This window comes from Acinonyx jubatus, chromosome C2 (genome assembly GCF_027475565.1).
Source record: "Acinonyx jubatus isolate Ajub_Pintada_27869175 chromosome C2, VMU_Ajub_asm_v1.0, whole genome shotgun sequence".
NCBI lineage: Eukaryota > Metazoa > Chordata > Mammalia > Carnivora > Felidae > Acinonyx > Acinonyx jubatus.
Window position 1 is genome coordinate 90,217,852 of NC_069384.1, and position 13,701 is coordinate 90,231,552.

General features: G+C 34.9%; 1 protein-coding gene across 4 annotated transcripts in view; it reads right to left on the bottom strand.

Moving 5' to 3' along the window:
- Positions 1 to 13,701, bottom strand: part of NAALADL2 (N-acetylated alpha-linked acidic dipeptidase like 2) — a 1,320,599-nt gene that overhangs the window by 916,005 nt on the left and 390,893 nt on the right. The gene's annotated exons all lie outside the window — the stretch shown is intronic.

Below are 13,701 nucleotides of genomic sequence, written 5' to 3' on the forward strand. Positions count from 1 at the left end.
GTAAAGAAAATTTACATGTATAAAGGAAATTTCCATTTGTAAAAGTCGGAGACAACTCTTACCACTTGAGAAACAACCTTCCTTAACATGCATTTTCTTCCCTCATTTTCCCATAACTTGCCTCTCTTTCCCAGGAGCCCCAACCCCTTTCCATTGTTTAGCCTAAAATGGTGTAAACCTCAATGGGTCTCCTTGAGTCCCATTTCCTTGTGAGACTCCCATGTAAATCTACAGAATTACAACTGTTCCCCCACCCCCCTTCTCTTGTTAATTGTTAATCTCTTTTATCAGTTTGCTCAAAGGCCCAACCAGTGAACCTGGGAGGGTAGACAGAAAAGTTTTTTTTTTTTTCCTCCCATACACGCTCTTTTATCAAGAATATATACTGGTGGTGTTTATTTCATGCATTTTGGAATAAAGTAAACCTAGTTTCTATCCAGTCCTGCTCCAATGTTTCAACTGTGTCAGTCTGTTTCTTCATCTCTAAAGTGGAACTAAGTAACAGTATTTTGAAAGAAATTAAATGTTTATTTAAATGTTGAACATGGTCCTGACTGCCTTAGTCTCTAGAGCATGCAACTCTTAATCTCAGGGTCATGAGTTTAAGCCTCATATTCGGTACAGACCTTACTTTAAAAACTTCAATCAATCAATACTCAACATGGTATCAGGCAAATATAGGATGGTTAGTTTTTAAACATCACCTCAAAATAAATCCCCAATCCTGTCAAACCACCCCAAATCTGACAAACATTTCAAATATTGGAAACAGGACATAAAATTTTCTGAATTGAGCCTAGTTTTCTTAAAATTCTTTCTTGATTAAAATAAAGCTGTCAACAGTGTAAAAATGAAAAAGTTTGCACCCTGATATGATGAACCATTTGGCTTTAGACCCAGGCATTTCATCACTTAGCATTAAAAAAAAAAAAAAAAAAGGCCTTTTAAAAATGTTTTTGTTTTTTGAGAGAAAGAGAGCAGAGTAGGGAAAGGGCAGGGGATGGATAGAGAATCCAAAGTGGGCTCTGTGCTAACAGTAGAGTCCCGTGTGGGGCTCGAAGTCATGAACCATGAGATCACGACCTGAGCCAAAGTCTGACGCTCAACCAACCTGAGCCACCCAAGCACCCCGGCAGTTTTGATTAAAGATTCTTTGTTGAAGCCGTAATTTTGTTGTTTGATGGTAGCCAAGACTTTCTAGTTTAGGGCTGTCTGATGCTCACAACTGCTAAATGCTTTTGAGTCCTACCAGAAATAAGACAGGTCAACTGAGAAAGGGGGAGAATGTATATACTATACAAGAAGAATGGGTAGAGATAACAAGATTTTCTCATGCTAAGCAATATTTGCTGAACGTATTCTATGTCCTCTCTTCCAGATCTGGGTATGACCATTTACCCAACTGCCCTAGACAGAAACTGGATTTATCTTTAGCTCTATCCTCCCACATTCCCCAAACAGTCCTAAGTCCTTAACAATTCCATGTCCTAAATGTCATTGAAATTCATCTTCTTAACTTTCCATATACTCTAGGTAAGGTCATTATCATCTCTTGCCAAGATAGAAACTCCCTAAATGAATTCTCCCTCTCCTCTAATCCATCCTTTCTATATCTGTTGAGTCATCTGACAGATAAAGAGTGATCTTCCTAAAACACAGTCATGTCATTTTCATGCTTACATATGTTCACTGGTCCCACAGCTTACTCAATAATGTCAATACATTATCACCACAATTTCTATCCCATTGACTGCTAAATCCCATTATCATCTAATTCATTTAACTTCAGCTTCTCTGACATTCCCAAGCACATCTGATATTAATTCTAATTAGTTGAATACATAATATGTACATAATCAAATTTACTCTCCTATACCTGTGAATATATATAAAGCTGGTCAAAACAATTAAGGTACACTCAGTGCTTTGTATTAGGATTGACTGGTGAGCAAAAGTAACCTAACTAACTAAATTTTTAATTCTCTTTTTTTCTTCATAAAATTGCATATAGAATCTTAAGAAAATTTGTATTGATGGAGAACAAAGAAAGCAACTACATCTTTCAGTAGTAAGATATATCTATCAACAAGGAAACAAGTAATAATTAATGGCAAGGAGAGTATTATCATTTTCATGATCTTTCCACTACAGTTTTATTAAATGAAAAAGCCAAGGAACTATATAAATTATATGCTAACACACACATGCACACACAACAGAGTTGCTTAACCATTACTGGTGGTTTATAGGCTATTTCACATAATTAAGATATACAATGACTCATCTAAAAATAACAGACACATGGAGATGCCAAGTTGGAAGTCAGGTGGGAGTGACACTACAAAGCATTCTAATTTGCTGCTGGGAACAACACTCTTCCAGTTGTGGAAGAACTGCATAACAAAACATTAAATGAAAGCTTGTAATCATAGTGTATAGTGACTTATGCACTTTTTATGAGGATCCCATGAAATCTTGGCTTACATGCCAGAAAATTTTAAAGCAATATACTCTTGTTAGCAATCTTAGCCTCATCCATGTGAGTCTACTGATAGTGGGAAGACTAGTTATGATAGCCATCTAAGTATCATCTAAAAAAAAAAGAGAAAATAGTAAAGTTTAAATGTATATTTAATACTATCATGGAACTATAAAATGCAGTACACACACACACACACACACACACACACACACACTTGATTAATTTATGTAGAACTATTCAACAAACTCTGGCAAAACTCCCTCAGGAAGAACCCTGAGGAAAGCATTAAATGAAGACACATGCTAACTGCTGGGCACAACGTAGAATGATGGACTTTTCAATTTGAGAATGTTAAATCTACAATAAGGCTGGAGAAAAATCTCCAGCTAAACCCCTAGAACACCAAAGTTAAAAGGAACACCAACGTGATAGAATGATTTATCTAATCTTTTTAAAATGCAATCAGAATGCTCAAATGATATTAGCTTGGAGATAAATTTATTTGCTCAAATCACCCCGAAATGACCAATTCTCAAAAAAGTTTCATCTCCATGTCACAGAATGATCTAAAACAGCTCTGAAAACATGTTACCAGTACAACTTAGTCATTCATGTTGACAGTTGAAATGTCTTCCAGTCTTCTGCCTCTTAGCCTCAAAGAGCAAGACAAAATGAATGCCAACTGTGCTGCAGGAATTTGGCAAATACTAACTAGATGAAAACAACATTTAACAGCTGTTGGGGGTAATGGCCTTCTCTGCTAAGGTGAATCTGAGGTAAGAGGTGAGGTTTCTCCTTGTCTTTAGAAACATCCTCTCCCTTTCACTTAACATCTTAGTAATAGAACACAGTAGTAACTTAAACAATCACTTATTAAATTTAACAGGTTTCAATTCGTGAGTATGAACAAAAGTAGTCAAGAATAACTAATTATGGGGAACCAAAGAGAAAGAGTTTATCATTTTGTTACATAATATTTCTTTAATTTTTAATTCCTAGGTTTTTTTTTAATGTTTCTTTTTCTTCTTCCTCTTCCTCCTCCTTTTTTTGAATAAAGTCTAAGTGGAATAACAAGCTTTCCTAGAAAAAAAAAAAAAGATTCCAGCAGAACTACTTTTGTTCAACATCATAATGGGCCACTACTTTCTACTGAGAATGTTTTCTTTCTGAAAGCTCTTCTTCTGCTTTCCCTGCTGACTACCAGCCAGCTAGCATTGTTGCAGGATTAAAGTCGCCAACCTCCCCCTAAGTAGCTAGTACTTAAAATAGACTTGCTCTCAACTGAATGTCTGTCTTTCCTATGGTGACCAGATTTACAAAATGAAAAAAAGAAAGGAAAAAAAGACGAATGAGGGGAGATAAACACAGCCTTTCTGGATGGATTTTATAGAACAACAGGCTAAATGGGTAGAAATCTATATTAAAAAAAAGTATTCCTGGGACACTGGGAAATATGGTATCTGATCACCTTGGACAATGAAGAGATCACATGTGAGCAATTTTAAGAATGAATAAACATAAAAATAGAGATACATATGCCATTGCTAAAGGTACCTCTAAATAGTTATTATGCCCCTCCCACCTCTTCTAAAACTTTCAGTCTTCCTATAGCCTAACATATCAATTTTTATTTCCTTAACACTTCTTCTTTAAAAAGCTGGGCAAATATGGCTCTGTTTTCCAATTCTCAAGCAGATATTGAGAGCATTTATTAGTGCTGTTTTTAGATCTGACAGATTCATAAGCATTTAATTAATACTTGATTGATTAATTGAAAACATAATTATATTTCATCTTTCTCCAAAAATCCTTAAAATCAAAGTGTAAGGGAGATTATTAATTACATATGTTACTAGTATTCTGCTTCCTTCCGAAGGGGTCAGGATATGCGGCCCCAAATATGACACTTTGGCATAAGGACTGTTTTGAGCTAAAGGCAATTAGCTCTCTGCCTTCTCCCCTTTCTATTTACAAGCAGGACACAAGTTTCCATCTGTAATCATGTTTCCCTCTCCCTTAGCAGGAAGAGAATTACTGTGGAGACAACTCTTAGTACCTCAGATAACTCCTATCTGAAACAAAACAAACAAAAAACTATTAAATAACCCTTGTTTTTACAATGTGATCCCTCCCCTCCCCATCCCATAACTTACCTCCCCTTACAGAAACCCCAAACGCATTTTCCTTTGTCTAGCCTAAGATAGTATATAAGGCTCAAATTCTGTCTCCTAGAATCAGATTCCTTTGTGAATTCCCAGTATGTATGTATGTAATTAAACCTATTTTTTTCTTCCTGTTATCCTGTGTTTTGTCAGTTTAATTTGCAGGGTCCCCATCACTGAACCTAAGAGAATAAAGAAAAAAAGCTATCTCTCCTACCCCTCTTTTCTTTAGTTTTCCAAAAATCTAAAAAACTCTTTTTACTTCAGATTGGTGATAAATCAAAAACTATAATATTTTAAAGTTCACAACGGTTTGAAGAAATGAACTGACATTGAATTACCCCTATTAGCACCTAATGAAACACAAGTTAAATGGTGAAAACAAAGATGACAGTGTAAAATCCATCAAGAAACTGGAAGGCAATTTAAATTATTAAAGTTAAAATTAAAGAGAACATTCTACTTTCTAATTTAAGAGTTATTTTATGACACCACAAATCTAAACTTATGTGCCCTCAGACATTTGTTTGTCTGGATACTTTTTTAAAAAAAAGTTCTGAATGATTTTAGGTGAGTTATTCGTTTTCCAGTGGATCCAGTCTTGTTTGATTTGTTACTTATTTATCCTCTGAAGCATTTTAAATATACAACCTTTTACTTTTTATAACCAAGTCACCTGAGGTTTCTCTCAATTTCAGTGTCCACATATAATGTAAATATATAAAATTGTATCAATATAATAGCTCATCTTCACCAACAAGTTAACCTACTCGAATTGCTTTATTTGAATTTCAATTTGGTAATGAGTTAAAGATGATTCCATTAAGTGGCCCATGTCAATGGAGTTCAGAAATTTTCCGATATGAAGAGGAAATTGCCTTTAGCAATGTAAGTAAACATTTTTTTTAGATGTTTATCATACTGGCTGTCGCCATCAGGGCTCTGTGTTTGCAGCTCGCCCTGCACCATAGTGTAAGTAAAGCCCTGTTGCCACCACCTAAAAAAACAAGAAACAAACCAAACCATTTCTTGTAGTTCTTGTCCAATGATAAGGAATTCTATCAGTTTATCTGAGAAAGCCTTACTTAGCTTTTATCCTTAAGAGATATTTTTTATACATTGAAATATTTATTTTTCTTTCACATTTTATGTATTTTCCCCCCTTTGTCATCTGGGTTACAGTTTCTGGCAAAGGAATCTGTGTTTTTTCTTATCCTTTATGTTCTTTATGCCATGTGTCTTTTGCCTCTTGCTGTTTTTATGTATTGTCACTTGTTTTTAGTCAATTTGATTATTATGTGACTTGCTATAATTTTCTTTGTGTTTCTCATGCTTGGAGTTTGCTGAAATTCTTGGATTTGTGCACTTATAATATTCACCAAATTCTAAAAAAAAAATCTGCCATTAATTGCTACCTTCAATATTTTGTCTCTCCTTCCTTCACTCTTCTTTCCTTCTGGTACTCTAATTACACACACATTATAAAAAGACACATAGATATAGATGTAGATATAGATAGCCAAGCAGTTCCCTGGGGCCCTGTAAATTTTTTTCAGTCTTTTTGTATTTATGTTTGAATAGTTTCTTTTGCTATGATTTTCAGTTCACTAATGGTTTCTTCTGGTTTACTATTCTACTGTAAATCCCATCCAGTGAAATTTTCACTTCTAATATTTTATTTTTCATTTCTAGAAACTCTAATTGGAACTTCTAACATTTTCAACATTCTAACATTTCTAAATTGTTCTGTTTTTTTCCCCCTTATTAGGTTGTTTGCCTTGGTATCATTGCAAATATTGATAACAGTATTATTTTTTTTTTAAGTAGCCTTCACATCCAGTGTGGAGCCCAATGAAGGGCTTAAACTCACAATCCTGAGATCAAGACCTGAGCTGAGATCAAGAGTCAGACGCTTAACAGACTGAGCCACCCAGGTGCCCCAATTAACAGTAACTTTAAAGTCATTTGCTAATTCCATCATTCTGGCTCTATTCCTATTTAATTTTTCTTCTGTTTATGAGTCTCAATTTTATGCTTTTTGCATGACTAGTAATTTTTGATTGGATACAGAGCATTTTGACTCTATAACTTATACACTGTCAAGTGATGAATTTTTTTCATTCCTTTAAAGATCCTGGACTTTTAGGTAACCTGAGTAGGACTTTTAAATCAGCCTGATTGTTTGGAAAATTATTTTGTAGGGTTTTTTTATTTTTATTTTTATTTCTTTGCAGGCCTAGAGTAGACTTTACCCTAGACCTAGTTTAGCCATACCACTAATATGTATGAGACTTTTTAGAGCTCTACTGGATGCTTTGTGCAGTCACCAGGTTTTTCTACCCTTATTGGCAGGCATATGAATGATTCGTAGCTGGTGTGAACTCTGAAAATAGTCCAATTTAGAGCTGTCTCATAATTGTACTTTCCCAATAGTTGTTCTTTGCTCAGTATCATGGTGTTTCACCCTTTGCACTTATTGGTATTCAGTTAAGTCTTCAGAGTACTCTTCTGCAGATGCCTGGAGCTCTTCCTTTGTGTAGCATCTCTTATCTACACATATAATGATGGCTCATTCTCCTCAAAGTTTCATCTCCTTCTCCTGAACTCAGGATATATTTGAGTTCTTTCTTCCTTTATCATATTCTAGAAATTGTCTCTGGGTAGAAAGCCAGGGCTATTTTCTAAGGCTCATTTTATTTGATCTCCTTTTTCAGGATCACAGTCCTAGGTTTCCTGTTGTCCAATGTCTGGTGGTAACAATTGTTTTAGATATTTTGCCCAGTTGAATTGTTTTATGGCAGAAGGCAAGTTAAATAGAATTTACTCCTTTATAGACAGAGCAAAAATGGTACAACCTTTCTGGAGGGCAATTTTGCAAAACTGTATCTTAAGTATTAAACAAAAATCATACCATTTGAAATGTCACTCCTAGGAAATTTTCCAAGACAATAATCAGAAATATGTGCAAATTAGTTTATGTAACAATATCTGTTAGTGTTGTTTACAATATTAAAAAATATATAATTAATTAAATGCTGACTACAGATTTTTAAAATTCATTATTATACAGTAGTATAGCGGAATAATTTGCAATTGTTAATACAGAAACATTCATTGACTAACAAAATGTCCAGAACACTGCTGCATTATATTTTTGTCACGATATATGATATATGCTAAAAATATTACAATTGTCATTATATTAAAGAATTATTGGTGATTGTCAAATTTCTTCCTTGCATCCTTCTTGAGTTTTTTTGAAGTTTATTTTGTGAAAGGGAGCGAGTGGGTTAGGGGCAGAGAAAGAGGAAGAGAAAGAATACAAAGCAGGCTCTACACTGACAGTGTTCAATCTTGCCAACTGTGAGATCATGGCCTGAGCTGAAATCAAGAGTCGGAGGCTTAACTTGGCCACCCAGGGGCTCCCTTCTTGAGTGTTTATATTTTAAACTAGTTATATATTACTTTTATAATCAAAATAAAGCATTTATTTACCATTGTGAGAAAAAAATTAAGTCTTATTTATGAATCTTGACTGTTCTTCAAAATAGAAAAATAAAAGAGGTCCTCAATTGTGCTTTCAATAAATCCATACAGTTTATCTCTAATTTATGTTTATAAATGGAATTTGAGTTTGTTATTCTTGGTAAATAGCTAATAAAAGAAACATTTATATGTGTATAAATAGGTACTCAATAAGTTTTAATAAATTTAGCTGTTAAGGAAAGAAATTTTTGTAAACTTCAATAAGAATTCCTTAAAAGAACCTAGGAGAAAAAACTGTGTTATAATTAGAAAAATATAAAATTTGGATGTTCGGGGTGCCTGGTAGCTCAGTTGGTTGGGCGTCCGACTCCAGCTCAGATTATGATCTCACGGTTCATGAGTTCAAGCCCCGAGTCAGGCACTGTGCTGACAGCTTGGAGCCTGGAGCTTGCTTTGAATTCTGTGTCTCCCTCTCTGTCATCTCCCCTACTCACACTCTGTCTGTCTGTCTGTCTCTCTCTCAAAAATAAGTAAACATTGAAAAAAAAAGAAACTTGGATGTTCTATTTATGGGGGGTGCTGGTGTGGGGGGGGAGATAAACATCACTCAGATTTCATAGCTTCTTTCCTATACCCCTATACTTTTACAAAGACTGATACACCATGTTGATTTGGGAAATTTTAGTACGAAAAGGAAACAGCAGGTCAGCAGAACAATTCTGTTTGAGCTGGGAAGAAAGCAGACAAGAAGCTACCTAAGAAAAAACTGTCATTCTCCAGAGAACTAGTAAAATAAGAAAATTAGCTTGACGTTTCTTGTTCTTTATAAAACACTATCTTCTTATAATCATTAATAGATTATCACCAGAAAAAATACAGAGAAAAAGTAAAATTTAAATAATAAATTATTCCATTGTCTTAAGTATCCAGTATTAAATCCCAGAGACGGGAGGAGAACATGGGTAGATATAGATATAACATAGATGTAGAAAGATATAGATATAAATATAGTCAGAGGTATAGACATGAATGGAGATATAAAATCTAACAATGTACAGAACATTTTCAAACACATTTTTTTCTGTTAAAATTACCCAGTAAATATCATTCTATTGACGTCTTTTTTATGGATTTGGGAGTCAGATAAGTGTACACTTAGGTCTGGGCCACAACTTACTCCCAGTGTGACCTTGAACAAATTATTTCACTTCTCTGAGACTCATTTATTTATTTTTTTTCATTAAAATGGAGAAAACACCTGAGCCTCCATGTGGATTAAAGGTGATAATTACATATGATAATGCAGGGCCTGATTATTATAGGTTCTCAATAAATTTTGGTTGTAATACAGATTGTTGTTTTTGTTTTATTATTATTATAAGACTTACAAGTAACTGTGATATACAGCTTTTGGAATATTTTCCCAAACCCCAATGATCTCTTTTCTAGTCCCCAAATCCACAGGGGTAGAACATTTTGTTCTATGTAATATAGTTCATTCCACAGGTTACAGTTGACCGAAGCAATATATACATAAAACTCTATCTAGAAAGACTAGAGATTTTTCCCCTTTCAATTCTGGTTTGGACTGAAGGTTAAGGTTAGGCTTAAAATTTAAGGTTAGGCTTGTAACATGTAAAGTCAGGAACTATGCGTGTAGCCATGTTCAGCCATGAGATCAGGGACCCTTAGAATAGCTATTCACAGAAGGGAGAATAATGAAGCTGATTTTTGGAAGAAAAGGAGATAAGAGGGAAAGAGAGAAATTAGTTTGGATTACAAGTGGATTTTTCATTAGTTTTGTTGTTTCAAAGGCCTAGCCCTTGGATTCCATGAATAGACAGACCCTTCTTGCTTCGATGAATGTGAGACAAATACCTCTTTGGTCCTATACCAATTAAATTCATAAAGAATGGTTTTGAGAACCTGTTCTATTACTCCCAGACCACTTAGCCTGACCAATGATAATGATATTCATCAGAGACTATAAAAAAAAATTATGTAAGAACTGATGAACAGCTTTCTTTGTAGAGAGCAACTGCTGTGATTTAAGACAAATTCATCTTTTCTGGGGGGAAGACTGGAAGAATGGTAATTTTGAGTCACAAGCCTGAGTAGAGTAACCTGAGGGAGATCATGTAGAAAGTTTTAGAATGTAAAATATGTTTGCTATCACTGGAAGGCAAAAAAGGAAGCATCCTGCTTCATGCCTTATAAAGCTTAACCTACAGAAAATAATAATCCAGAAGACTGGATTTTTTTAATATTAGACAGTCCAGATATGGTAAGTTTACATACAGTACAATGGTCCCTAAAGATGTCCATGTCCTAATCTTTAACTCAATCTTGGTACTTATTAGGTTACATGACAAAAGAGAATTAAGGCTGCACAGGTAATTAAGTTTATTAATTAGGTGACCCAGAGATGGAGAGATTATCCTGAATCATTCTGAAGGGTCCTTTTTTTTTAATTAAAAAAAAATTTTTTTTAACGGTTACTTATTATTGAGAGATAGACACAGAGCATGAGCAGGGGAGGGGCAGAGAGAGGGGGAAACACAGAATCTGAAGTAGGCTCCAGGCTCTGAGCTGTCAGCACAGAATCCGACGCGGGGCTCGAACCCACAAACTGCAAGATCATGACCCAAGCCGAAGTCAGTTTCTCAAGCAACTGAGCCACGCAGATGCCCCGACATGAGTCCTTAAAAGTAAAAAAGGAACACAGAGAAAGGAGGTCAGAGAGGTGTGATATGAAGAAGACTTGATCTGCTATTGTTAAGATGGAGGAAGGGGATGTAAGCCAATGAATGCAGGTGGCTCTCAATGGTGGGAAAGACAGATTCTTCCTCAGGCTTCCAAAAAGGAACACAGTCTTGTAGACACCTCAGTCTTAACCCATGAGACCCATGTAGGACTTCTGATCTATAGAACTAAAGGGCAATGATTTAGTTTGTTTTATTTTGTTTTGTTTTAAGCCATTAAGTTTGTGTTAATTTCTTACAGCAACAATAGAAAACTAATACAACAATATTTCTAATTACTGAACTGGAATCATATTTGTGACTTAAAGTAACTATAGGTATGTTCTATCCAGTAGGAATAAAGGTCATGACATCTGTCAGGGTTTTCATCCAGGAAAGGTGGACACTGAATCCATAAAGTTTAAAGGAATAAGGGAAAACTACAATGAATTTAGACTGTGAACATATCATGAAGGATTCTTGCTCCATCTGCTAGTTATAATAAATATGCTTTTATTAATTTTTTAATTTATTTAGGCTACAGTTAGCTTGAATTGGCTTTGTTCTTTATCACCGAACAGTTTTAATGACTAGAGCTGTTCAAGATAATTATCCCAACAACAGGTACAAATGGCCTCAGGCAGGGCTGTTGAATACCACAGTCTTAAAATGAGAATGATCTAGGGTTTTTAATTTATTTTTTAACAAAAGTAAATCATAACACATGCTATAAAAAACACCTCATTTCATCCTCACAATAATGTCAAAAAGCCAACACCATGTTATACACTGAGACATCAAGTTTCAAAAAATTTAAATATCATTGCAAAGGTCGTAAGTGATGGAAATGGCATTCAAAGACACTTTGGTGTCTTTCTGACACAAAAGCTTTATCATTCATTCATTCAGTACATGTTTATTGATTACGTACTATTTACCGGATACCATGCTATCTAGCTTGCTGACATTTAATAAGGCCTCATTGCATGGCAAGTAATATACATATACTAACTCATGTAATCTTTATTCTATTATTATGTCCATTTTACAGATGATACCCAAATAAAATAAGAAACTTGTCTGAGGACTTGCAAATGACACAGTCAGGGTTTACTCTAGGCAGTGTGATTCTTAGTGACTTTTAACCATTTATCTCTACTGCCGCCTCTCCTGGGGCTGAATATACAGATATGGTCTCTGCTGCTATCAAAAAAGGTTACATTCTAGTTGGAGAAACAGATGAGAACAAAGCAAGTAAACAAGTACTAGCTATAATATGGTTTATAAGAAAAGGGCAGGATGTGATTAAAAGAATAACAAGATGCCAATAGTTGTTTAGGGAAGTGATATTTAAAATAGAGATAAATGTGAGGAGCCAGCCATAGAAAAGTTTTGAGAGTGGCGAGGGTGGTGTATCAGGCAGCATGAGAGAAAGCCTAGAGGTAGAAAAGAACTTGGTCCTTTCTTTCAGTTGAAGAAAGGACACTGGGTCTGAAGCACAGGAGTCGTTACATAAGATCAATCCATAAGAATCGTAGCAATAAATGGTCAGATTTAATATTGGTTTTATAGTTCTTCATTATGTGAAATAAGATTTCCCCACAAAATTAATAAAATTAATCAAAAATCTTATTTTCAAAATGATTTATGCATGTGTAATAAAATAAATCATTTGTCTTCCATTTACCTATTTGGAGGCACCAGCATTGCCATTTGCTCACACATGCGAGCAAAGCACCGCCATTACTGAACATCAGCTCTTCTAGCTGCAGACACAAAGGCCTCTAGAGTCTAAATAATAACCAGATGGTTCACTTGCTCAATTCATTCCGAATTTCCTAGTTATCTGCTCAGTGTTAACTCATGGTAAATATACTAAATTAACTATCATTTTCACTGGTTATAAGTAAAATCAATTATGTTGATGCATGACATATAAACTATTGTAAATAGCTCCAGGTAGATATGTATAACTTTTAAAAATTTAATTCACAAACTAACATATCCACTCATATATTTGAAATGTGATTTACTAAAATGATATTGCAGGGGCACATGGGTGGCTCAGTTGTTGAAGTGTCCGACTTTGGCTCTAGTCATGATCTCATGGTTCATGGGTTCCAGCTCTGCATCGGGCTCCATGCTGACAGCTCAGAGCCTGGATCCTGTTTCAGATACCGTGTCTCCCTCTCTCTCTGACCCTCCCCGCCTTGTGCGTGAGCGCGCGCGCTCTCTCTCTGTCTCTCTCTCTCAAGAATAAACATAAAAAAAATTAAATGATATTACAAAAAGAATAATTTGCACTACAGGGAAAATCTATTTTTTTTTCTTTAAGAGTAGAGGTTTGTGAGAGGGGATTGTTATTATATCTACTAGATGAACATGCTCTTGGTTAAAGATAATGTGAAAGTATCATTTCCTTTTTCCAAAGTAATACATATAAAATCTGTTGACCAATGTATTCCTAGTGATTAAAAAATTCTGGAACAATCTGTTTGAAGGTATTGAAATAATACATGTTACTGTATATTTGGGCTTAGTGGTGTTTTGCAAATTTCCTCTAGGAATACTGCAGCCTTATACTCCAGCAAGAAATATAAAGCATTTGCTTAACAAGAATTTGGGTTGGCCAAAAAATCCTTCAAATGGAACATTTTAATTAGAACCTCTCAGTGAGAAAAACTCTGTTTTCTTTTTCTTTTCTTTCTTTTCAGTTTTTATTTTAGAGAGAGACAAAGAGAATGTGAGCAGGGAGGGGGGCAGAGAGAGACACACAGAGAAATGGGAGAGAGAGAGGGAGAGAGAGAGAGAAAGTGAGAGAGAGACAGAG